General features: G+C 41.0%; 1 non-coding gene across 1 annotated transcript; it reads left to right on the top strand.

The window, feature by feature from the left end:
* Positions 1 to 2471: 2471 nt before the first annotated feature.
* Positions 2472 to 2544, top strand: TRNAG-CCC (transfer RNA glycine (anticodon CCC)). The gene has a single exon. It is a non-coding gene; the product is annotated as a tRNA-Gly (tRNA).
* The last annotated feature ends 22720 nt before the right edge of the window (positions 2545 to 25264 follow it).

The raw sequence follows: 25264 nt of genomic DNA, 5'->3' as shown, positions 1-25264 counted from the left end.
ACACTGAGCTTCATCTAGGCCTAGGTCCTGGGCCCTTTCTATCTGCTCTCTATCTTCCCCCGGAGTTGTCCTTGTCTGCACATGGGATTCAGGGTCACCATCACATTTGTGCTCAGCTGGTGGGAGAGGGGAAGAGTGAAAGAAAACTCCTGGATAAGCAGTTTCTTTTTAAACAAGTGATGGGGGAATTACACACATCACTGGTGCTCACAGTCCAGGGTGAGAGCATGGCCACGGAGCCATGTTGCACCATGGGGAGCTGGAAAATGAAACCCTTGACTGGGTGGGGGGTGTGGATTGAAATTCCATTACCAGATGAGAAGAGAAGCACAGATTTGGGAAGACAAGGTCAGTCTGAAGCAATAAGGAACCAGCAGACCACACTAGCCGGTGAGGGGTGCAGTTACGGATGCTTGACCAGCCATCAGAAATGTCACGGGAAGGGAAAAGAAAAAAAGATGTTATCCTTAGGAACTGTGTGTCCATTTGAAGGAAAAGACAACATCAGCAAATACTAGCCTGCCTTTCCTCTTTGGCTACAACCCACTATTTAAGCTTTGCTTCAAGGTTAACTGCTGCAGTGGTTTCCAAACTTCTAGAAAAGAAGTTGCATTTATAAATGCACTCTTACATGAGATTCTAATTATAAATAAGAAAACAAAAAGACTGCTCTGGCTGAAACAGAGAAGAGGGCTCAGAATTCTGGCCACCTGCTCTGGCTGTCTTCGCACATTAGAGGCCAACACCCATGGAGTTCGATGTCCACTTGAAGGTTTTCCCCCAGAACAGTGAGACTCCAAGAAACCTAATCTGAGGACCCCTGATCTGTGAGAAGCAGGTCAAAGCTACTATCAAGGATAATGTGATGTCATTAAAGCCAAACTAAGACCACTCTGAACTTTGTAACAGTGAAGTCATGCTCCAGATTCTAAAAGTGAGAAATCCGAACTTCACTCATTTCCTAAGTAAGGTCATTCCATAAACCCTATTCTGTGATAAAATGACTCAATTCATTTATTATTACAGAGCCTTGTGCATTTTTAAATTTTTATAATATTCAGATGGCTATATCCATGATTGATTTAGTCAACGATGCAAACCCCAGCTACAACCTGGTTACTGTGGGGAAATTTCATCTGCTAGATAAAGTGGTTTCATGGACTACACTGCTACAAAAACCCTCACAGGACAAGGCCCACCCTGACTGACAGGCAGGAGCAGATTCAGGCAAAGGACATGAGCTCCCTGGTCAGAGCATCATAAATACCAGTACCCAGGGGCCAGCGATTCTCTTACCTCTTATGGTGAATATCAAGGAAGAGAGGGATGTGTGAAAGAGAAGATCTGGAATTTCAACTCAGGATTACATTATGAAAGTGTGAAAGTGTTAGTCGCTTAGTTGTGTCTGATTCTTTGTGACCCCATGGACTGTAGCCCACCAGGCTCCTCTGTCCATGGAATTCTCCAGGCAACACTGGAGAGGGTTGCCATTTCCTTCTCCAGGGGATCTTCCCGACCCAGGGAACAAACCCGGGGTCTCCTGCATTGCCAGCAGATTCTTTACCATCTGAGCCACCAGGACTACATTATGGATGACCTCAAAAGAAGCTTCCAGAATGTGCAGGAGCCCTGGATCCCAATACCAGATCGGCAGAAATGCAAGCCATCTGGTTGGGGTAGAAGAGAAACAGCAGGGAAGGGGGAGATGGACTGACATTCCTCCAGCAGTGTCAGTGGGGAATGACACCCCACCCCAAATGTCTGCAAGGCTATTACACATTGAAGAAAGCAGGGAAGAGGTCCTGAACCTAGCTAAGAGAGCTGAGTATTCCTGATGCAGGTTTATTCCTGACAAGGGTAAACAGGAGGTCTCAGTAGTAAACCAAAAATAAGGGACCAGTTTTCTTCTTACACCTCCTTCATACCAGATAAAGTTTCTTGACTCTTAATCCAGTCTTAAAGAAATAATCTTCCCATTTAAGCCCTGCATTAAATGAACAAAACATCATAGAGTGTGTTGCAAATTGTTCAATAAGCACCTTGTAAAAAGCCCAACGGAAATATGGGCAAAAGACATGAACAGGCAGTTCACTGAGACTGTGAAGATGTAATAAAAAAGGAGTCCAAGCTAATTATTCCTCAGGGAATTGCAAGTGCAGACCACACTGAGATACCTTTTTATACACACCAGATTAGCAAGAATTAAGAATTGTAACAACACCAAGCGTGGGAGAGAAGAGGTAAAGCTACAGGAATTCTTTCACATTCCTAGCGGGAGTGTAAATTGCTGTAATCACTTTGGAAAACCATTTGGCATTTCCTTGTAAAGCTAAACATTTTTAACTAGGACTTAGTAGTTTCACTCCTGAGTACATATTCTAGATCAGGTTTTTTCCAAAGTTGCAGGTCATGAACCTATTTTAGTGGTGTACAACTGACATTTTTAATAAACAAAATAGAATACAGGGACTTCCCTGGTGGTCCAGTGGCTAAGACTCTGCACTCCCAATGCAGGGGACCTGGGTTCGACCCCTGGTCAGGGAACTAGATCCCACATGCTGCAACTAAGAGTTCACATGCTGCAACAAAAATCTAAGATCCCAAATACAGCAGCTAAGACCCAGCACAGTCAAATAAATAAATATTTTTTAAAGAATACAATCAAGTAGAAAACCTTAGAGGACATTGTAGTAAGAAGTTTTGTTTCATGAATTGTTTCATGTATGTGTGTATGTCCATGTGTGTGCGCATTGTGGTATAATTTTCATGGTTGCTAAATGAGTCAGACAAGACCCCTGTGGAGGAGCAGAATGTTTATCCCTGGGATCAGCCTTTGAATGTTAAAGCAGAAAAGGTTTCCAGAATAAATTCACCCAAGTTAGTACCAGGCCATGTTCCCTGATTTTCTTGACTAAAATAAACTATTTTCTTCAAACTGTATTTTTGCACAAATCCCTTTTTACCAGGGGACAGCCTGTGCCATCTGGACCAGGCTCTTCAGTGGACACAATTCATTAGCTGCCGTCACTCTCAAAATGCAATTGAAATGGTTGCATCCTTTAAACTGAATGCAAACAGTGGCTTCTCCACACTCATTTGACTCAATAATTCATGAAGTACTCATGATTACTTATTGAGACTAAAGTAAAATTAGCCACATAGCAGCCCGGGAAATGTATCTGCCCTAAGGTATTAAGTGTCTGTGTGTGTGTATTCAGTCGTGTCCGACTCTCTGCGACCCCGTGGACAGTAGCCCACCAGGTTCCTCTGTCCATGGGATTCTCCAGGCAAGAATACTCGAGTGGGTTGCCATTTCCTCCTCCAGGGGATCTTCCTGACCCAGGGATTGAACCTGTGTCTCTTGCGTCTCCTGCTTTAGCAGGTGGATTCTTTACCACTAGCGCCACCTAGAAAGCCCATTAAGTGTCTCTATACAATGGCAAACTTTACCGTCCTAAAAACCATTCTTAGTTCCAAGGACTTACTGGAACAAAAGCATCAATTATGAACTGTTGGGCTTGCAAAGGTGGAACAAATTTTCATATTTTTGTGCTGTAGGTAGAATTGTTTCCCCTCAGAATGTATGTGCTAAGCCCTACTGCCTAACAAATGTGAACTTATTTGGAAACAGAGTCACTGTAGACATAATTTGTTAAGACAAAGTCATACTGGAGTTGGTAGGACCTTTGTTCAATATGACTGGTGTCCTTTTATAAAGGGAAATTTTGGACATCGGCATGTACACAGGCAGAATACCATGTGAACATGAAGGCATGGATTGGAGTGATGCAGAAATACTAAAAATTCCAGAAAACCACCAGAAGCTAAGCAAGAGGCATGGAATAGATCCCCCCTTACAGACCTCAAAAGGACTCAACCCTGCTGACATCTTGATTTTGGATCTCAAGTCTCCAGAACTACAATGATTCCTGTCATTCTAAACCACCAAGTAGTGGTACTGTTACAGTAGTCCTAGCAAACTAACATACTTTAGATCTTTAAGATTTAGGCAAATGCTTTATATCCTATTTAAATACTTAATTATTACTCTAGTTTTACACTTCCTTTGTGGCTCAGTTGGTAAAGAGACTGCCTGCAATGTAGGAGATCCAGTTTCGATCCATGGGTTGGGAAGATTCCGCTGGAGGAGGAAATGGCAACCCACTCCAGTATTCTTGCCTGAGAAATCCTGTGGACGAGGAGCCTGGTGGGCTGTAGTCCACGGGGCCACAAGTGGGACACAACTGAATGACTGAATCACTGAGGGTTTACAGTCAACATGTGATATCAGGAAACTTGGAATTAAGATTCCATTTTGCATATTAATTGGCTATTTAACCTCAAATATATCACTTACCCTCTTTGGGCTTGCATTTTCATGTGTGACATAGTCATGACAACAACATTTGTCCTACTTACCTCTCACAGTGGCAAATGGGCCCAAAGAGATAAGACTTGGGAAAGTGAAAGTGAAAGTTGCTCAGTCATGTCCAACTCTTCCTGACCCCATGGACTATACGTACAGTCCATGGAATTCTGCAGGCCAGAATACTGGAGTAGGTAGCCTTTCCCTTCTCCAGGGGATCTTCCCAACCCAAGGATCGAACCCAGGTCTCCCGCATTGCAGGCGAATTCTTTACCAGCTGAACCACAAGGGAAGCTCATACATGGGAAGCTCAGTTCAGTCGCTCAGTTGTGTCTGATTCTTTGTGACCCCATGGACTGCAGCACACCAGACCTCCCTGTCCATCACTAACTCCCGGAGTTTACCCAAACTCATGTCCATAGAGTCGGTGATGCCATCCAGCCATCTCATCCTCTGCCGTCCCCTTCTCCTCCTGCCCCCAATCCCTCCCAGCATCAGGGTCTTTTCCAATGAGTCAACACTTTGCATGAGGTGGCCAAAGTATTGGAGTTTCAGCTTCAGCATCAGTCCTTCCAATGAACACCCAGGACTGATCTCCTTTAGGATGAACTGGTTGGATCTCCTTGCAGTCCAAGGGACTCTCAAGAGTTGTCTCCAACACCACAGTTCGAAAGCATCAATTTTTCGTCGCTCAGCTTTCCTCACAGTCCAAATCTCACATCCATACATGACCACTGGAAAAACCATAGCCTTGACCAGATGGACCTTTGTTGGCAAAGTAATGTCTCTGCTTTTTAATATGCTATCTAGTTGGTCATAACTTTCCTTCCAAGGAGTAAGCGTCTTTTAATTTCATGGCTGCAATAACCATCTGCAGTGATTTTGGAGCCCAAAAAAATAAAGTCTGACACTGTTTCCGCTGTTTCCCCATCTATTTCCCATGAAGTGAAGGGACCAGATGCCATGATCTTAGTTTTCTGAATGTTGAGCTTTAAGCCAACTTTTTCACTCTCCTCTTGCACTTTCGTCAAGAGGCTTTTTAGTTCCTCTTCACTTTCTGCCATAAGTGTGGTGTCATCTGCATATCTGAGGTTACTGATATTTCTCCCAGCAATCTTGATTCCAGCTTGTGCTTCTTCCAGCCCAGCATTTCTCATGATGTACTCTGTGTATAAGTTAAATAAGCAGGAGAAAGAATTAACTGTTCATGCTCAAAGACTCTTTGACATCCAGTGTCAAAATCCTTGCCTTGCTGTGTCCACCATTATATGCCAGTCTTTGCTAATCATACTCAAGCCTCTATACTGAAAGACCGGCCTTAGACCAAATTTCAAGTTCTCAATAAATTTCAACCTTGCCTTTTCCCCTCTGATCCCTACTGAAACTCTGTCGAGGTGGTGTCCTCCCTTTCAACAGTGAGTAATCAGCTCAATTTTGTCTTATCAACAGGTTGTGCTGGTGTTATGTAGGGATCCAGCCCTGGACATACTAACATGCAATCTATATTACAAAGTTAGTCAATAATCACTCAGTTCCGTTCAGTTCAGTCGCTCAGTCGTGTCCGACTCTTTGCGACCCCATGAATGGTGGAATGCCAGGCCTCCCTGTCCATCACCAACTCCTGGAGTCTACCCAGACCCATATCCATCAAGTCGGTGATGCCATCCAGCCATCTCATCCTCTGTTGTCCCCTTCTCCTCCTGCCCCCAATCCTTCCCAGCATTAGGGTCTTTTCCAATGAGTCAGCTCTTTGCATCAGTTGGCCAAAGTATTGGAGTTTCAGCTTCAGCGTCAGTCCTTCCAATGAACACCCAGGACTGATCTCCTTTAGGATGGACTGGTTGGATCTCCTTGCAGTCCAAGGGACTCTCAAGAGTCTTCTCCAACACCACAGTTCAAAGGCATCATTTCTTCGTCACTCAGCTCACATCCATACATGACCACCGAAAAACCATAGCCTTGACTAGACGGACCTTTGTTGGCAATGTAATGTCTCTGCTTTTAAATATGCTATCCAGGTTGGTCATAACTTTCCTTCCAAAGAGTAAGCGTCTTTTAATTTCATGGCTGCAATCACCATCTGCAGTGATTTTTGCATTTTCCCATGTAAGGTAAATTGTAAAGCATTAGATAACTATGCAAAACATTGTATTTCCCATCCATTAAAATGACAATAATGATTATTGACTAACCTTGTAATGTAGATTGCATGTAGTTTGTCCAGGGCTGGATCCCTACATAACACCAGCACAACTTGTTGATAAGACAAAGTTGACCTGATTACTCACTGTTGAAAGGGCACCACCTCGACAGAGTTTCAGTAGGGATCAGAGGGGAAAAGGCAAGGTTGAAATTTATTGAGAACTTGAAATTTGGTCTAAGGCCGGTCTTTCAGTATAGAGGCTTGAGTATGATTAGCAAAGACTGGCATATAATGGTGGACACAGCAAGGCAAGGATTTTAACACTGGATGTCAAAGAATCTTTGAGCATGAACAGTTAATGCTTTCTCCTGCAGGAGCTGGAAGTTCCTCTATTGAACAATAAGGCTATTTGCCTGTGAAAGTGTTTCCTGGAATAGTAAATTATGTAAATAGTAAATTATTCAATTATGAGACACACAATTGAATAATAAAGTAATACTAAGGCAGATGGGTAGGTGGTTTTGGGTCTTGTGTCCACACTGGATGGGAATGGGGAGCGATGGTCTCAGTTCTCAAGCATAAAATGTGAGTAAAGTGCTGGACTTAGTGGCTGTGTCCTCTCATCCCCTCTCTTTTGGGCAGGCTCATGCTGCTCTTCTCCATCTGTGTTCTTTCTCCCAAGGTCAGTTCCTCATTCAAACTGGCTCTCTGCCAGCACTGTCCCTTACTGTCATCCAAAAACTAATTTCTTCCTACCCTAAAACTCATTGCTAATTTTCATTTTGGTTAATCCGTGTAATATCACGGATTTCTCATTGTTCTAAGTCCCCCTGCACAGGGTTGCCTAATTTTAAGGAGAATTCAACCCACAGGAACAAGGCAGTGGAGACAATTCCACAGGAAAAATTGTCTTCTGAAGAGGTGATTAGATACTCTCCTTCCACCACCTCGGTGCCTATTTCCACCATAGTCTCAAACAGAGGGCAGATGGTCACTTGGCCCACTAGCTTTAGCTGTTTCTGCTGAGATGGTCAGATAAAGTCTTTATCAGCACCAGCTGCTTTCAGTGTGCTGAAAATTTCTTTGCATTCAAAACAGGCATAAAACCAGCAGTTTAGAACTCAGATTGTTGTTGCTGCTGTTGTTTGGTCGCTAAGAGATGTCCAACTCTTTTGTGACCCTGTGGACTGTAGACTCTCAGGCTCCTCTGTCCATGGGATTCTCCAGGCAAGAACACTGGAGTGAAAAAAAAAAAAGAATACTGGAGTGGGTTGCCATTTCCTTTACCAGGGGATCTTCCTGACCCAGGGATCAAACCCACATCTCCTGCATTGGCAGGCGGATTCTTTATTGCTGAGCCACAATTTGGAACTGGCTTCCTGGTCCTGGGTGGTCCAGGTTGAGTTAATCTAGATCCATTTTCCTACCCCCTGCCTGTTCCCAGCATTCCTCACCCCCAAAAGGCTAATTTCTTGCTTTCAAAAGCTACTTGGAAGAACTGGTAATTCTCTTCTGGTACAATCACAAGGGAATGAATGGTTCATTGTTAAAGAAGTCATTCCCCTGAATAAGGCGATCTTTCCTTCAAACAAGGTTAGGGGTATTGGACCAAACATTATAATTAAGCCAAGTATTTGTCTGCACTTCTTGTTATGCAGCCCAATGTATATAGACATTTCAAACAGCTGAATTTGGGGTTCCATCATGTTATATGCTATTAAGACAAAACAATTTAGAGACAGGCATGTAGTAAAGCACAATAGCTATCTTATTTTTAAAAGGTTCAGAGATATCTGAGATTTTTGAAAACTTAGACATTTCATAGGGCGTAGGAAAAGCAACTAGCAATTTCCTGAATTGCAAAGAGTATTTTATAGAGTTAAGTTACAAGACAATTATACTTTCACTAGATGCCCAAATTCTACTTATCCGCTTAGAATTTCTGTTGATTTGTGAGTGAGAAATAAAGATATAATTTACTGGCTAAGCCAGTCCTATAATAAATGGAACAAAACAGGATACGCTTGAGAAGTAATAAGCACTGTCTTTGATTTCTAACACTCTGGTCAGGAAATTTGAACTGGTTGTGTGAGTTAGGTCTTTTGGAAAAAAAAAAGTCACTAGGGTTTCCTAAACTTTTTGAAGAGAGATGTTGGTTGGTTGGTTTGTATGTGGTAAAATATACATAAAATTTACTATCAAAACCATTTTTAAGTGATAGTTCAGTGGCATTAAATAATGCATTCAATCACATTGTTGTATAACTATCACCCCAGCCATCTACTGAACTTTTTCATCTTGCAAAATTGAAATCCCTTATGCATTAACAATAACCCTTCATTCCCTCCTTCCTCTAGCTCCAGTAATCTCTATTCTACTTTCTACGCTCATGAATTTGACTATTCTAGATACCTCTTATAAGTGGAATCGTACAATATTTGTCCTTCTGTGATTAGCTTATTTTACTTGGCACAATGCTTTCCAGTTTCACTCATGCTATATGTGTCAGAATATATACGCATGTGTTAGAATTCCCTTCCTTTTAAAGGCTGAATAATATTTCACTGCATCTAGATGCTGTATTTTGCTTATCCATCTATCTGTCAATAGACACTTGGATTGCTTCCACCTGGTTGTTATTTTTCATATCTTGTCATTTTCGGACAACTCCCATCTTTGGAGCACTGGAGAAAGTCAGACACAGTTGGAGAGGGGGTAGGTGATGGGCTTACCTGCCTCCTGAGAAACCTGTATGCAGTTAGAACCGAACATGGAATAACAGACTGGAGGTGAGGCAGCTGAGGGGAAAGATGAGGCAGAGTGGGCAGCCAAGGGCCTGTGCAGAGGGAGGCAGAGGGCCAGGTGGCTTCCCCAGAGGCCAGGCAGACAGCAGCATCATCTGCCAGAAAAGTTCTACCAGCAGTGGTTCTTCTTGGTTTCAGGTGTCCTCTGACCCCTGTGTTTAGAACCCCTGGTCAGGTACAGCCTCTGGTGTAATTAGGTAGGTGATTCTAGAATGACACTAACATTTCTAAATCAATGTTCACTAAGGCTTAACAGGAAGACCCTTACCAGAATTAAGCAAGCCAGGAAGATCATTTTGATCAGATGAGCAGTTTAGGAAGTCTGTGTGTGCTGGCACGTGCTCACTTGTGTCAAACTCTTCATAACCCCATGGACTGTAGCCCTCCAGGCTACTCTGTCCATGGAATTTTCCAGGCAAGAATATTGGAGTGGGATGCCATTTCCTACTTCAGGGGATCTTCCTGACCCAGGGATCCAACCTACGTCTCCTGCATTGGCAGGCGGAGTCTTTACTGCTGGCACCGCCACATGGAAAAGGGAGCTCTAAATCCCCTACTAACTCCAAACAGCACTGTTTTAAACCCGGGTTTTACAAACTTATGGTTGTCGGGGTGGAGGAGGGGAGGGAGGGATAGTTAGGAAGTTTGGAAAGGTCATGTACACACTGCTATATTCAAAATGGGTAACCAACAAAGACCTACTGTATAGCACATGGAACTCTGCTCAATGTTATGTGCCAGCCTGGATGGGAGGGGGTGCTGCGGGGAGAACGGATACACGTATGTATGTATGGCTGAGTCCCTTCACAGTTCACCTGTAACTGTCACAACACTGTTATACTGTAATACAAAATAAAAGTTTAAAGTTTAAGGAAAAATAACCTGAGTTTTAAGTTTGATTGAAATGGGATCACATGACAAGTTCTTCCTGAATTAAAAATAAAAGGGAGTATCCAGTCTTGGGCAAATCAGGCTGTGAGATTAAGTAGAAATATTGATAATTTCAGTATTTTAACACATTCAACATTAATTTTTAAAAATTTAAACACAAAAACTGAGTCATCATTTGGTTTTTCATACTAATGCTGAAGAGAGGTTAAGGCATATATTAACAATTGTACAAGTGAGGAAACAAAATTTCAGAAAAGCTATGTGACATACCGAAGAAGTCGCAGCATTGGAATTGGAAACCAGCCTTTCTGAATTTAAATTTTAAGTCATTTCTTTAAGTCAGAGGTGTTTAATCTCTGGAAACGAGACAGAGGTAGGCTGAGTTACACTGTGGACTGGATAAAATTTTAATAACTTACAGCATGCCAGTTCCGGCTTTGCTACTAACAAGTTATTTCATGTGAGAGAAATAACATTATCACAACTTCTCCTCCTAAGAAACTAGGATTCAAGTAGATGACTTGTCCAGGGACTCATAAGTGTAGTTTGATCCCAATGATCTCATTTGATATGGTTTTTCCAGTAGTCATGTATAGATGTGAGAGCTGGACCATAAAGAAAGCTGAGCACCGAAGAATCGATGCTTTTGAACTGTGGAAGAAGACTCTTGAGAGTCCCTTGCACTTTAAGGAGATCAAACCAGTCCATCCTAAAGGAGATCAGTCCTGAAAATTCATGGAAAGGACTGATGCTGAAGCTGAAGCTCCAATTCTTTGACCACCTGATGCACATTGGAAAAGACCCTGATGCTGGGAAAGATTGAAGGCAGGAGGAGAAGGGGACGACAGAGGATGAGATGGTTGGATGGCATCACCGACTCAGTGGACATGAGTTTGAGCAAGCTCTGGGAGTTGGTGATGGACAGGAAAGCCTGGAGTGCTGCAGTCCATGGGGTTGCAAAGAGTGACTGAATGACTGAACTGATCTCAATTGAAGAGTCCTCAACCTTCACCTCTATTCTAGAAGCAGAAGCACATCTTTATGTTTGTTTATGGATTTCTAAAGAAAAGTGTACTCAAAATTTAAAACTAATGAAGGCAATCTTCTCTGACCGAAGGGGGTGAGGAGTCCAGAAGTTCCCCCAGAGGGTGCTGTCCACAGGGTGACCTGAGGAATCCAGAAACTGCCCATCAGATTGGTCAGAACTTTCTAAATCTTTACAAGTCTTACTGAGCCAAACCTGGACCTTCTCCCTCCCTCATCCCCCTCCCCCCCCATAAAACTGTACTACTTACATTTGGATAGGTAAAACTGGTGATTTCTCCAATATTTCAAAACTGACTTCTCTCACAAAGTCACCCAAACTTAAATGGGGTTCTACCGCTCTGTCTCTATTGACTAATTGCTGTGGACCAGCCAAAAGTTATCTTTGGACACTCTTTAAAATACTATGTACTAAACATGGCTTCCTTATAGCTCAGATGGTAAAGAATCTGCCCGCAATGTGGGAGACCTGGGTTCGATCCCTGGGTTGGGAAGATCCCCTGCAGAAGGGAATAGCAATCCACTCCAGTATTCCTGCCTGGAAAATTACCCGGACAGAGAAGCCTGGTGGGCTACAGTCCATGGGGTCACAAAGAGTCGGACACGACTATGTGACTAATACTATACTACACTAAACATGGTTAATGATCCCGGGACTAAATGGAGAGAAAGCAGAAAGGGCAAGATTCCCATTCACTGAAAGGACTGATAGTAGCGGTGTGCAGTCCGTGATCTCAACATGTCCGTGAACATCCCTGCCTGACCCGTGATGCTGGAGAGAAGCCCCATTCTCTTTGGCTCACTCCGCACCTTCCCATCCCCTGAGAGGGCTGGCTGCCGCGGGCGGAGTCTGAGTGTTAACAGTTGAGAGCCGAGTGCAGAGGCACGTGCCTGGAGAGGAAGCCCCGAGAGCCAGCCGTAATGAATGAAGCTTTGCTCCAGAGACTGTAACCAAGGCGATCGGGAGGCTGGCCTGGGTGTGGGGTGATTCAGACGATGGCAAGCAAATGAACACATAACACCTCTTTGTCTAGCTCAGGGAGGCCAAATGAACTTCTCGAGAATGGTGGATTTTCCAGGTAACCGGAACTTATTCCTTTAAGAACCCCAACTGCAAATCTTAAAACATTTATTGTTGCTTTTGAAACTTTCTAGATGTATTCCCTTTAAGGTACTGGGATATAGCTCTGGGTCTTCATTCGTGAGACTCCCTTAATGTTCCACGTTTAGGACCTCTGAGGTCCGTGGGGCTCCTCTTCTGTCCCTGCAAGCACCTGCCCCCACCCCATACAGGTGCTGGCTGATCCATGCTCCCACACCCGCAGCTGCCTCTTGAGGCCCTTTTCTTTAATTTGTATAGGGCCAGGGAGCCAGAAGCTGGAACTTCTCAGAACAGGTTCATAAATAAGGCTGAAAACACTTTCAGTGGTAGCCTGAACCCTACAAATTAAGTACTTGCCTGAGCTTTGGTACACTGATTTTTAAATCAACATAAGTGTTTTCTTAAGTTATTCTTTTTTAAATTTATTTTTGAATACTTATTTATTATTTATTTGGCTGTGTGGGGTCTTAGTTGTGGCATTAGGCACCTTCAGTGCATGGCATGGACTCTAGTTTTGGCAGGCTTAGTTGCCCCCAAGGTATGTGGGATCTTAGTTCTCCAACCAGAAATCAGCCCGAGTCCCTTGCATTGCAAGGTGGATTCTTAACCACTGGACCACCAGGGAAGTCCATAGCTATTCTTTTCAGTTGTAGTAAAATGCACATAACATGAAATTTAGTATCTTAATCATTTAGTGGCATTAAGTACATTCACATTGTTGTGCAGCTGTCACCACTATCCGTCTCCAGAGCTCTTTCATCTTGCAAAACTGAGACGCTACACCCATTAAACAGTAACTACCCTATTCCCTCTCCTCTCCCGGCCCTGGAATCCACCATTCTATTTTCTGTCTCTATGAATTTGACTGCTCTTAATACTTCACCTAAGTGGAATCGTAGAGTATGTGGTTTTTTGTGACTGGCTTATTTTACCTACCATAATATCCTCAAGGTTTGTGTATGTTGAAGCACAAGTCAGAATTCCCTTCCTTTTTAAGGCTGAATAATGTTCCATTGTGTATGTGTACTATATTTTGTTCATCCACTCATCTCTTGATAGGTACTTGGATTGCTTCCTCATTTTGGCTATTGTGAATAATGTTGCTATGAGCACGAGTGTACAAATATCTCTTTGACTTCTTGCTTTCAGTTCTTTGGGGTATATTCCCAGAAGTGGAATTGCTGGATCATGTAGGAATTCTATTCTTAATGTTTGGAGGAGCTGCCATACTGTTTTCCATAATAGCTGCACCACTTTATATTCTCACCAACAATGCACAAAAGTTCCAACCTCTCCACATCCTTGCCAACACTTGTTATCTTCTGTCAGATTCCTTTTTTTGCTTACTTATTGTTCGTAGTTGCCCTTATGTAGTGAAAAGCTACCAGCTTTCAAAACCTCTGGATTAGTGGGGTGTTTACCAAATGAAGCAATAACAAGTTAGGCAGGTATGTCTCACAGCAGTTGTGATCATAAAAGTCATACTTTAAATGTAGCATAGAGGAGCTAGCTATTTTAAAAAAGCTTACAATCAATTATTTTAAAAGATTTTTTTTTACAAAATAACTTTTTATTATAAAATTACATTCATTGTAAAAAATCTAGAAATTATAGAAAAGGGGATAAAAGAAAATAACGCCACTATGTAGAGATAACTTCAGTTAGTATTTGTGTTCATGTTCCCTTCTCTATACACTTGCCTTCTACACATATATATATGTGTGTATATATGTATATATTATGTGTATGTATTTTGTATATATAAATATTATATATATATATATATTCCCTGTCATTTTTCTTCACTATCTTTTCTCCCCCGGCCCCCCAAACACTCGTATACTTGCACCTTAGACTGTTGATTACCCTCTGATCCTGCCATACATGTTCGTGGATTTGTGGCTTATCCACTTCTTTTAAACTGGCCTTATTCTATTCTTGCAGTTTGGTAGTCTGTAGCATTTTTCCATATCATCATATTCTTAAATCAGCTTCAGATACACGCTTTTTAATAGCTGTTTAGTAAGAATCCTTAAAAAATAATCACCTCTTATTATCTTTTGGGGAAGTATTCATGTTTTGGACTTTCTCAGGTATAACTTTAGGGTTTTTAAAAAAATAACCAAACCTGTTTTTACAGGCGCCCCACTGGGTAGACTCTTTCCTAAGACTGTTACTCCCATTTTATAGATGGTGAAAGATAGACACCCCAAGAGGTATTTCTGGTCTGGTATTTTTTTCAAATTGTAAGAACACTGATCTGTTACATATGGGAAAGAGACTTGCAGAATGGGCCAATTCAGTGTGGCACTCAAAGATTCCTAAAAAATATGAAGGTGTCCTGAAGATTATTGTGTAATTTCATGAGCAGCTTCTCCTTCAGAGTTAATTGACAGTTAACAATAATTCTAACAATGCTTTGGTATTGTCAGACCTTTGGGGTTCACGTGTGTGTGTGCCTTTTTAGAGAGCAATTAATAAGTGTTGGCATTGTGCTTGTGATCCTTCTGAAATGCTTGGGAAGGATATTGTCGTTGCTGTAGCTTTGTGTATTTTGGGTCTTACAAATGATTTACCACTTACTAAATTTGAAATCCAAATTGTGGATTTGGCTCTGGCTGCTGCCAGCTAACAAATGCTATAACACTGGGGAAAAGTTAAGAAGCTATCACAGACTGCTTAAATTTCTAACTTTTTCTAGGGTAATCATGTGGAAGAGAAATGCCTAGATTTATAGGTCAAACAATGATAATTTGTATTATTTAAAACAATAATTGTCATATTCCCATATGGAAAAAAATTCTTCATCATGTATTTTTAACTTGATACACTTCAGTAAACAGTGTTTTAAAATTTTTATCAATCTATAAGTTACAATTTAAGTAATAATTACTAGATTGCTTTAATGTGACTATAGAGCTAAATAGTAGACTATATTTTCCTAAGTATTATCATTCCTCTTTTTATTCTGTCCCTCAAGCTGTAAAGGAAGGAAAAAAAACACCATGCAGAAACATCAGTTCAGTTCAGTCGCTCAGTCGTGTCTGACTCTTTGTGGCCCCATGAACGGCAGCACGCCAGGCCTCCCTGTCTATCACCAACTCCTGGAGTCTACCCAAACTCATGTCCATTGAGTCAGTGATGCCATCCAACCATCTTATCCTCTGTCATCCCCTTCTTCTCCTGCCTTCAATCTTTCCCAGCATCAGGGTCTTTTCAAATGAGTCAGTTCTTCGCATCAAGTGGCCAAAGTATTAGAGTTTCAGCTTCAACATCAGTCCTTCCAATGAACACCCAGGACTGATCTCCTTTAGGATGGACTGGTTGGATCTCCTTGCAGTCCAACAGACTCTCAAGAGTATTCTCCAACACCATAGTTTAAAAGCATCAATTCTTCAACACTCAGCTTTCCTTATAGTCCAACTCTCACATCCATACATGACTACTGGAAGAACCATAGCCTTGACTAGACGGACCTTTGTTGACAAAATAATGTCTCTGCTTTTTAATATGCTGTCTAGGTTGGTCATAACTTTCCTTCCAAGGAGTAAGCTTCTTTTAATTTCATGGCTGCAATCACCATCTGCAGTGATTTTGGTGCCCAAGAAAATCAAGTCTCTCACTGTTTCCATTGTTTCCCCATCTATTTGCCATGAAGTGATGGGACCAGATGCCATGATCTTAGTTTTCTGAATGTTGAGCTTTAAGCCAACTTTTTCACTCTCCTCTTTCACTTTCATCAAGAGGCTCTTTAGTTCTTCTTCCCTTTCTGCCATAAGTGTGGTGTCATCTGCATATCTGAGGTTATTGATATTTCTCCCAGCAATCTTGATTCCAGCTTGTGCTTCTTCCAGCCCAGCATTTCTCATGATGTACTCTGCATATAAGTTAAATAAGCAGGGTGACAATATACAGCCTTGACGTACTCCTTTTCCTATTTGGAACCAGTCTGTTGTTCCACATCTGGTTCTAACTGTTGCTTCCTGACCTGCATAGAGGTTTCTCAAGAGTCAGGTCAGGTGGTGTGGTATGCCCATCTCTTGAAGAATTTTCCAGTTTGTTGTGATCCACACAGTCAAAGGCTTTGGCATAGTCAATAAAGCAGAAATAGGTGTTTTTCTGGAACTCTCTTGCTTTTTCGATGATCCAGCGGATGTTGGCAATTTGATCTCTGGTTCCTCTGCCTTTTTTAAAACCAGCTTGAACATCTGGAAGTTTACAGTTCACATATTGCTGAAGCCTGGCTTGGAGAATTTTGAGCATTAATTTGCTAGTGTGTGAGATGAGTCCAGTTGTGCGGTAGTTTGAGCATTCTTTGGCATTGCCTTTCTTAGGGATTGGAATGAAAACTGACCTTTTCCAGTCCTGTGGCCACTGCTGAGTTTTCCAAATTTGCTGGCATATTAAGTGCAGCACCTTCACAGGATCATCTTTCAGGATTTGAAATAGCTCAATTGGAATTCCATCACCTCTACTAGCTTTGTTTGTAGTGATGCTTCCTAAGGCCCACTTGACTTCTCATTCTAGGATATCTGGCTCTAGGTAAGTGATCATACCATCATGATTATCTGGGTTGTGAAGATCTTTTTTGTACAGTTCTTCTGTGTATTCTTGCCACCTCTTCTTAATATTTTCTGCTTCTGTTAGGCCCTACCATTTCTGTCCTTTATTGAGCCCATCTTTGCATGAAATGTTCCTTTGGTGTCTCTAATTTTCTGGAAAAGATCTCTAGTCTTTCCCATTCTATTGTTTTCTTTTATTTCTTTGCATTGATCGCTGAGGAAGGCTTTCTTGTCTCTTCTCGCTATTCTTTGGAACAGAAAAATCAAGGCACACATTTGTGAGAAAATGTGAGAATGTACTATTGCTGCTGCATTGTAGATTTGGATTAAAATTGTGCAATTTTTCATGATCACATCTGCTAGCAAAGTTAATTGTGAAGAATCTCACTATTTTCCTCCTATCACTTTATAGTGAATAAGATGCTGCTCCTCAAGCATCAAAGTCAATGATAATCCAGTTCTGTAATTAGCACCACTTCATCCATCATGTTGTTTGAAATATGTTGAAATACAATGTTTTGCTGGATTTCAAATAATAAATATAGAATTTTAAAAACATTAGAACCAGAAAGATATTATTCTTTCTCAATTTAAAGAGAAGGAAACAAAGAGGATAAACAACTTGCCTAAAGGCAGATTTTTTTTTCCATTAATTCACTCAGTCCTTCATCCACTTATTCAAGTAACCACGGTTAGCAGGCAGGAGTCAATGTGAGGCCCTCTGAATGCAAAAAGAGTGTAAGACACCAAGACTGTTTTTAAGGATTTAAACTCCAGAAAGAAGAGGCAGGCAACCCCACAATTAATCACTACAGTGGATTGTGCTCAGGACCTTGTTGGCAACATGGGCTAAGTGCTACCAAAGCACAAAGATAAAAAGGTTACTTCTATCTGAGACAGTCAGGAAGGTTTCCCAGAAGAGGAGACTTTTGAACTGGGTCTTAAGGAATGAACATTTCTTGTGTTCATGTAGAGAAGAACAAAAGGCAACCCAAGCAGAATATACAACATGAACAGAGCCTCAAACTCATGAGCATCTATGGCAGGACTAGGGAATGGCCATCAGCCTAAGGTACAAGAGTGTGGGGAGAAAAGGCAGGGGAAAAAAATGGCAGAAAATTGGTTTTAAAGAATTTCATGTGGTTAGATTGGTAAAAACTTTGAATGTCATGCTGAGTGTGAATTTTATTCCAAGAAAACGGGGTTTGTGAAAGGCTTCTAAATAGGGTTGGGATATGATCAGAACTTGGTTTGCACTGGAGATGAGTTAGAAATTTACATCCTAGACAGGAGATGATGAGAGCCTAAATGTGGAAGAGTGGCAATGGTGGAACAAAGAAGATATATGAATATCCAGTAAGCAAATAAAAAGATACTCAGGTTACTAGTCATTAGGGAAATAGAAGTTAGAACCACAGTAAGATAACACTACATATACTAGAATGATTTAACTTAAAAAGGCAGACCATACTAAGCGTTGGCAAGGATTCTTATGTATGGAATTCTCAGTATATGGGATTCTCATATAATGCTGGTAGGAATGTAAAATGGTACAATTTTAGAAAACAGCTTGGCAGACTTCTATAAGGTTAAATATACACTAATTACATGATTGGACTGCAAGGAGATCCAACCAGTCCATCCTAAAGGAGATCAGTCCTGGGTGTTCATTGGAAGGACTGATGCTGAAGCTGAAACTCCAATACTTTGGCCACCTCATGCGAAGAGTTGACTCATTGGAAAAGACCCTGATGCTGGGAGGGATTGGGGGCAGGAGGAGACGGGGACGACAGGGGATGAGATGGCTGGATGGCATCACCGACTTGATGGACATGAGTTTGAGTAAACTCCAGGAGTTGGTGATGGACAGGGAGGCCTGGTGTGCTGCGATTCATGGGGTCGCAAAGAGTCGGACATGACTGAACGACTGAACTGAATTGAACTGAATGAATTACATGATTCAGGCTTTCCAAATCTAATTCTTTAGCAAAGAAAAATAAAAACATATTCATTTCAGTATTCAAAATCCACAGAGTCCACAGAGACTTGTAGATGAATGCTCATATCAGCTGTAAATGTATATCAGCATAATAATCTAAACACTGGAAACCCTAATGTGTATTAGTGAATAAACAGCCTAAAATGAATACTGAGAAATAAAAAAGTAATGATCCATTGATACCTGTAACAGCATGGAGGAATCACAAATGCATTACATTAAGTAAAAGAAGTCAACACAAGAGTACATACTGCATAATTACATTTATGAGAGACTCTAGAGACAAATCTAACCTATAATGATACAAAGCAGACCAATGGTTGCCTGGGGCAGAGGGAAGGATTGACTAGAAAGAGTCACAGGGGAATATTTTTGGAGTGATGGAGTTCTGTACCTTAATTGTGATGATGGTCATGGGGTATATAAATTTGGCAAAACTCAAGTAAATGTGGAAGCATTTTATTATATATAAATTATACTACAATAAATTTCATTTAAAAATAATAAATTGAACTTGGTGAATAAAATTAAAAATATAGCAGTTGGTCTGATTTTACAAATTTTTCCATTGTGTATATGTATGTGGTCAGTCATGTCCTTCTCCTTGTGACACCATGGACTATAGACCTCCAGGCTACTCTGTCCATGGAATTTTCCAGGCAAGAATACTGGAGTGGGTTGCCATTTCCTACTCCAGGGGATCTTCCTGATCTAGGGGTTGAACCTGTGTCTCTTGTGTTTCCTGCATTGGCAGGTGGATTCTTTACCTCCAGCACAACCTAGGATTTTCCATGGGTTCTATTTAATTATAAATTGATGTCTTAAAATAATCAAAAAGATGCAGACAGAAACAAATACAGAAAGGATTTCCTATTCCATTTCATTCAGTCAACTAGAAGGAGAAAGTTATATAGTAAAATTCAGCAGCCAGTATAATACAGAGTCCCAGCTTCACGTATTAGCAAAAAGCAACTTAAGTAGATGGTATTGTGGTATTAGTAAACTCCACTAGATTGGAAATAATTTTATTTTATGGATTCATGCATCACCTTTCACCCATTTGAAAAGTCATTTTTATATTTTTGTATATTTTGAATGTATCTCTTCTGTATGCACTTAAACTCCATAAAACAGTTGAGCTATCTTTAATAATGCTGATCCTAGACATTTCTTTATTCCTTTGTATTTTCATTTTTATTCTTATTTTCACAATTTTTATTATACATTCAGGGAAAAGAAATTGTGGAAAAGTAAAATATGAAGGAAGATAAAGAAGAGAGACATTGCATAGAACTTGTTCCTTAACAACTCTGCCATCATTCAGACTTTTCTCTATTCTTTTCCATGTTACTCCTTAAAGGAATGATTGCCTGGGAAGGAGAAGAACTTGGAAAGGAAGCCTGAAGGATTAAGACCTGCTTTATCTCTATCTTCAGGGGAAATTCCCTCCCTTCTTATCAGGAATCTCTCTTTTTCTCCCTCTGGAGGTGTGGTTCTAGGAGGGCTCTCAAGCGAAGCTGGACCCAAGCTGGACCAATCAAAGTCCTTCATCCCTGGCCAGTATTTTGGTCAGGTATGCACACATGACCCAAGCAAGTCAATCAGAGCTTATCTCTGTTCCTCCCACGTACAATTTGTTGGGGTAGAACATGTCCCTCCTTGATAGCCAAGTAAGAGGTGAGCCAAGAGCTCTGGCAGCTGTATAACAGCTTTGTGAAGAAGCCAGTCTGAGAGAGAGAAGCCATTACTCAGAATTAGACACAAGACAGAGAAAGAGTCTTGACTGTTTGGCACGTTGGTCATCACTGCCTTGCCTGAGATTTTATGACATGAGAAATAATTCCCTCAGTTTAAGTTGGTTTTTGTCTATTATAATCTTTTAAAAAGAGTGATGAACGTAGGAATGTAGGAACTCTTGTCTTCCCACTTGGACTACAATGCAATCAATCTTTCTAGGGCAGCAGAGAGCGGCTGGGGGCTCTAATGAAAGAAACATTCAGGGGTCCTCCAACAAGGGCATGTGTGTATTGATATATTCAGGACTGCTTCCAGAACTCTGCACTCCAGATATTGCTAAAGGGCCTCCCCTCTCTCTGACTCCCTTCCTGACCCAGATTAACACTTCTAATCAGACCTAAGCGTCTTGAGCTCTAAGTTCCCTTCTTAGAGCCTTCTCAGATCTCTTACATACTCTAGCTTCACTAAAGTCATTTAACTGGACTGCTGCCCAGTAAGTCTGGAGGCCAAGATCCAAAATATTGCTATGAGACCTCCAGGAATCTCTGCTTCATTCCTTCTTCCCTCCTTGGAGAGAAATGGCCTTCTTGAACTCTTCTGAAGAATGACTTCAGTGTCTTTTTCAAGTTGGAGAGAAACATAGGTTTCATCCCAACTTCTGCCTGGCTCCTTAGTCATGATATACAGACAGTGGTCCCTCACTGGGAACTCTGCCAAGGGTAACTGAGCAGGAGCTGATTCCTAAGAGTTTGGTGGATGAGGGGAGGAGCTTCTTCCTCATACTTAGCTTTGCCACCAACCTGATGGCCTAAGAGCAATGCTTTCCCCCATAGAAACTTGAACTTGAATATGGACAGATGCTTTCCTTTTAAGACCTTGTGGACCCACGGAGAGCAATTTGAAGCATTCAAATAAGATTTTGCTAAAGATCTGTGGATAACAAAAGAAAAATAAGCAGAGGGAAACACGAATCTAGATTACCTGGTTTGTAAGTTACGGTTCTTGCTCATGACCTCAAGTGCTTCTGTCTTATCTGCTTATAATTTTGTATCCTGCCTTTTTTTTTATCCTGTGCATTCTTTCCCATTTCGCAGGTTCTGCCTTTTTTTGGAGGAAGAACTTCCAAGTATCAATATAATAATCAAACAACGAGTGAGGACTTTTTGATGTCTAAAGGTGCATAGTCTCTGAGAAGTCTTCAGAGCATCTCTTGACAAGACAACCTGGGCAAAAGTGAACATCCTTCAACTAGAGCAACCCATTTCCCTCAGAGTGCAGCAGCCACCACTCTACTCAAAGAATGTGGGAACTTCTTGAAGGAGAAAATTGGTATATCAGCTAACTTTGTTGTATAACAAGCTATCTCTTAACTTTAGCCACTTTGAAATAATAACCATGATTTCGTGGGTTGACTGGCCAGTTATTTTGGTCTGGTAGCTACTTTGAATTTGATTTCTATAAGCTGCCACCAGAAACCTAACAAAAATACTCAAATAGAAGGTCAAAGGAGAAAAGCTCCTTTCCCTTGACAGATTTTTATAAACAATTTTTACTTTATATTATTTAACATTTTATAGTAATTTAACAATGTTTTATTAGTTTTAGGTATACATCAAAGTGATTCAGTTTTACATATACATGTACTTATTCTTTTTCAAATTCTTTTCCCATTTAGGTTATTACAGACTACTGAGGAGAGTACCATGTGTTATACAGTAGGTCCTTTTTGGTCATCTCTCTTTTAAAGATAGTTCTTTGATACGCTGATGGTAACAGTGGACATAATTACATATGGTAGATGTAGCATCAGGGCCCCTTGTTACTATATTCCACTGAGTGTCCTCTCACTAGAAACCCCATCATCAGGAGAAGGTTAAATACCTTATAGTTTATGAACTGATGTCAAATGAGTAGGAGTTAACTAAGATATCAAATAGCTGCATATCAGTAACTTTTATGCACTTCTGCTCATCACTTAGATTGTTTTAATTCTTCCTTCCCTACTTGTCTGATCACAACCAGTTTTAGAACAGAGTTATTCTGGAAAGCATTCATTGAGTCAAACCTGACATAAACTATGAACTTAGCTCGTTACATCAACTTTCAAAATTAAACAGACTGTCCAGTGTTTAGGATACCAGAAGAACATGAAGAATCACAGACCAGCTTTCTTAGGAATTGTTTCTTAACTTAATTTGGGCATCATTCAGTAGGAAAAGCATGCCTAACCCGACTTAACATTAAACAGAGATCTGAAGATATAAATAACTCAAATAAAGCAAATCAAGATCACCATCTCATTAGTAACAGGAGAGAAAATAAAATGAAAAATAAGTAGGAAAAGACCAGACTGTGAACTTTTGAAGGGAAATATTTGCAAGTGAGGGACACTGAATAAAATCAAGTACAATGAGATGCTTAATGAAGGCAACGTTACAAAGAACACATAAAACAGGAGCTATTTAAAGAAAAATTATTTATCAGATGCTTGACGATATAAAATGCCACCTGAGTTAGACAAGAAAGCCTGAACAGGAAGCTCAGATGGCAGGGTTCTATTCAAGGCCTTTTCCTAAAATATTGTAACCATACATATTGGTGATAAATTTGCAGTGAGTACTTAAGTCCTAAAAAAGTCTTTCACAAGAAGAAAAATGAAAAAATACATGATTCCTTTTCAAAGATTTTTGTTAAGTCTCATCTAGACTAAGATGTTTATGGTCAATTGCTTTGCAAACAACCACAGCTAAAGATAGCATGGGTCACCAAAGGGGTATGATATTTCCTATCTAGTCTCTCTGATACTAGTTAGAATATTAATGAAGAGTATGTAGACACTTCCCTCAACACCTTTGAAAACACACTTGGGCTTGGTTTCATTTCATTTACTGCCCTGTTTTCAACCAAAAGTGTTAGCCAATATACTCCAAGGATTCCTATATGAGTTTTTGCTTCACTGAATTGATTTAAGGAAACTAACCGTGGTCATGTATGGATGTGAGAGTTGGACTGTGAAGAGAGCTGAGCGCCGAAAAATTGATGCTTTCGAACTGTGGTGTTGGAGAAGACTCTTGAGAGTCCCTTGGACTGCAAGGAGATCCAACCAGTCCATCCTAAAGGAGATCAATCCTGGGTATTCATTGGAAGGACTGATGCTGAAGCTGAAACTCCAGTACTTTGGCCACCTCATGCGAAGAGCTGACTCATTGGAAAAGACCCTGATGCTGGGAGGGATTGGGGGCAGGAGGAGAAGGGGACGACAGAGGATGAGATGGCTGCATGGCATCACCGACTCGATGGGCATGAGTTTGAGTAAACTCCAGGAGTTGGTGATGGACAGGGAGGCTTGTGTGCTGCGATTCATGGGGTCACAAAGAGTCGGACACGACTGAGCAACTGAACTGAACTGAATTGAACTCTATGAGCTCTGTTAAGCTCTGCTAATTGTATGGCTGGGATATCTAAAGGAAGGAGTGGTGAAGGAGTGAATTATCACTGGTCCCTTCTCAGTAGCATTATTATGCTGAAAAAAAAAAATTAATTGAAGTTCCCTAATTTGGAGATGCAGTTAACTCATGTACTGAGTCCCTGCATCATACAGGGTACAAGCATAGGCCCTTGATATACAGATCTCTGGCTAAGGGAGGGGTTTATTCATAGTTTGGGTAGTCCATGTCATGATTTACAAGGCGGGCTATTGCTGTAGCACAATTGGGACTTAAGTGTTTTGTTTGCTTTGTTTTTAACTGTGTCCATTCAGTTTCCTAAATGGAACTGGAGTCTTTTTTTTCTTTTCTTTAATCAGATAAGTGAAGTGAAATAGAAGCCACCTGGTGCAGAGCTGGCCTTTCTGGCTTTTTCTTGCCTAGCTGGGTGGCTTTGGGTTAATCTCTCATCCTTTCTGTACCTGACCTTCATGAACTATAAGTATGGCAAGGATGACAGTAATGGTGTGCAGGTTCAAGGAATATTGTAAGGATGGACTGATTGAGTGTATGTGAGTGCCTAGTAGATTAGCACACATCATTATAGGCTAAACAATCACTTACATTCATTTCTTACATTCCTGTGACTCAAAGGACACTTCTTCCCTCAAATGTAAATCTTTGCTGGCTTTCATCGAAAGCTGGCAAATTCGTACAGAGAGGAGAGGGGAATCAAAGTAAATTTGGCCCTTAATTGCCTTAATTTTTGATTTGCAGTTCAATTCATCTGCCACTAGAATGGGCTTCCTCGGTGGCTCAGCAGTAAAGAATCTGCCTGTCAATGCAGAAGATGTAGGCTTGATCCCTGGGTCGGAAGATCCCCTGGAGAAGGAAATCGTAACCCACTGTAATATTCTTGCCCGGGAAATCTCATAGACAGAGGAGCCTGCTGACTTACAGACCGTGGGGTCACAAAGAGTCGGGCACAATAATCTTAGAATAGTTAGCCACTGGCTACTTTGGTCAAAGCACTCAACTTCTTCATACACAAAATAAATACAGTGTCACCATTCTATTTCACCATAAGTTGGTAGCAATGATAAATGACTTGAGTACTAGAATGTTTCGAGGCCAAATGAAAGTATTACGATTAGTGACATTAATAATTATTTTCTAATAATAGCTGCTTAT

The sequence above is a fragment of the Dama dama genome, chromosome 14, assembly GCF_033118175.1.
Source record: "Dama dama isolate Ldn47 chromosome 14, ASM3311817v1, whole genome shotgun sequence".
NCBI classification, from domain to species: Eukaryota; Metazoa; Chordata; class Mammalia; order Artiodactyla; family Cervidae; genus Dama; species Dama dama.
Note: the sequence above shows the minus strand (reverse complement) of the source record. Positions and strands in the feature narration are given on the sequence as shown.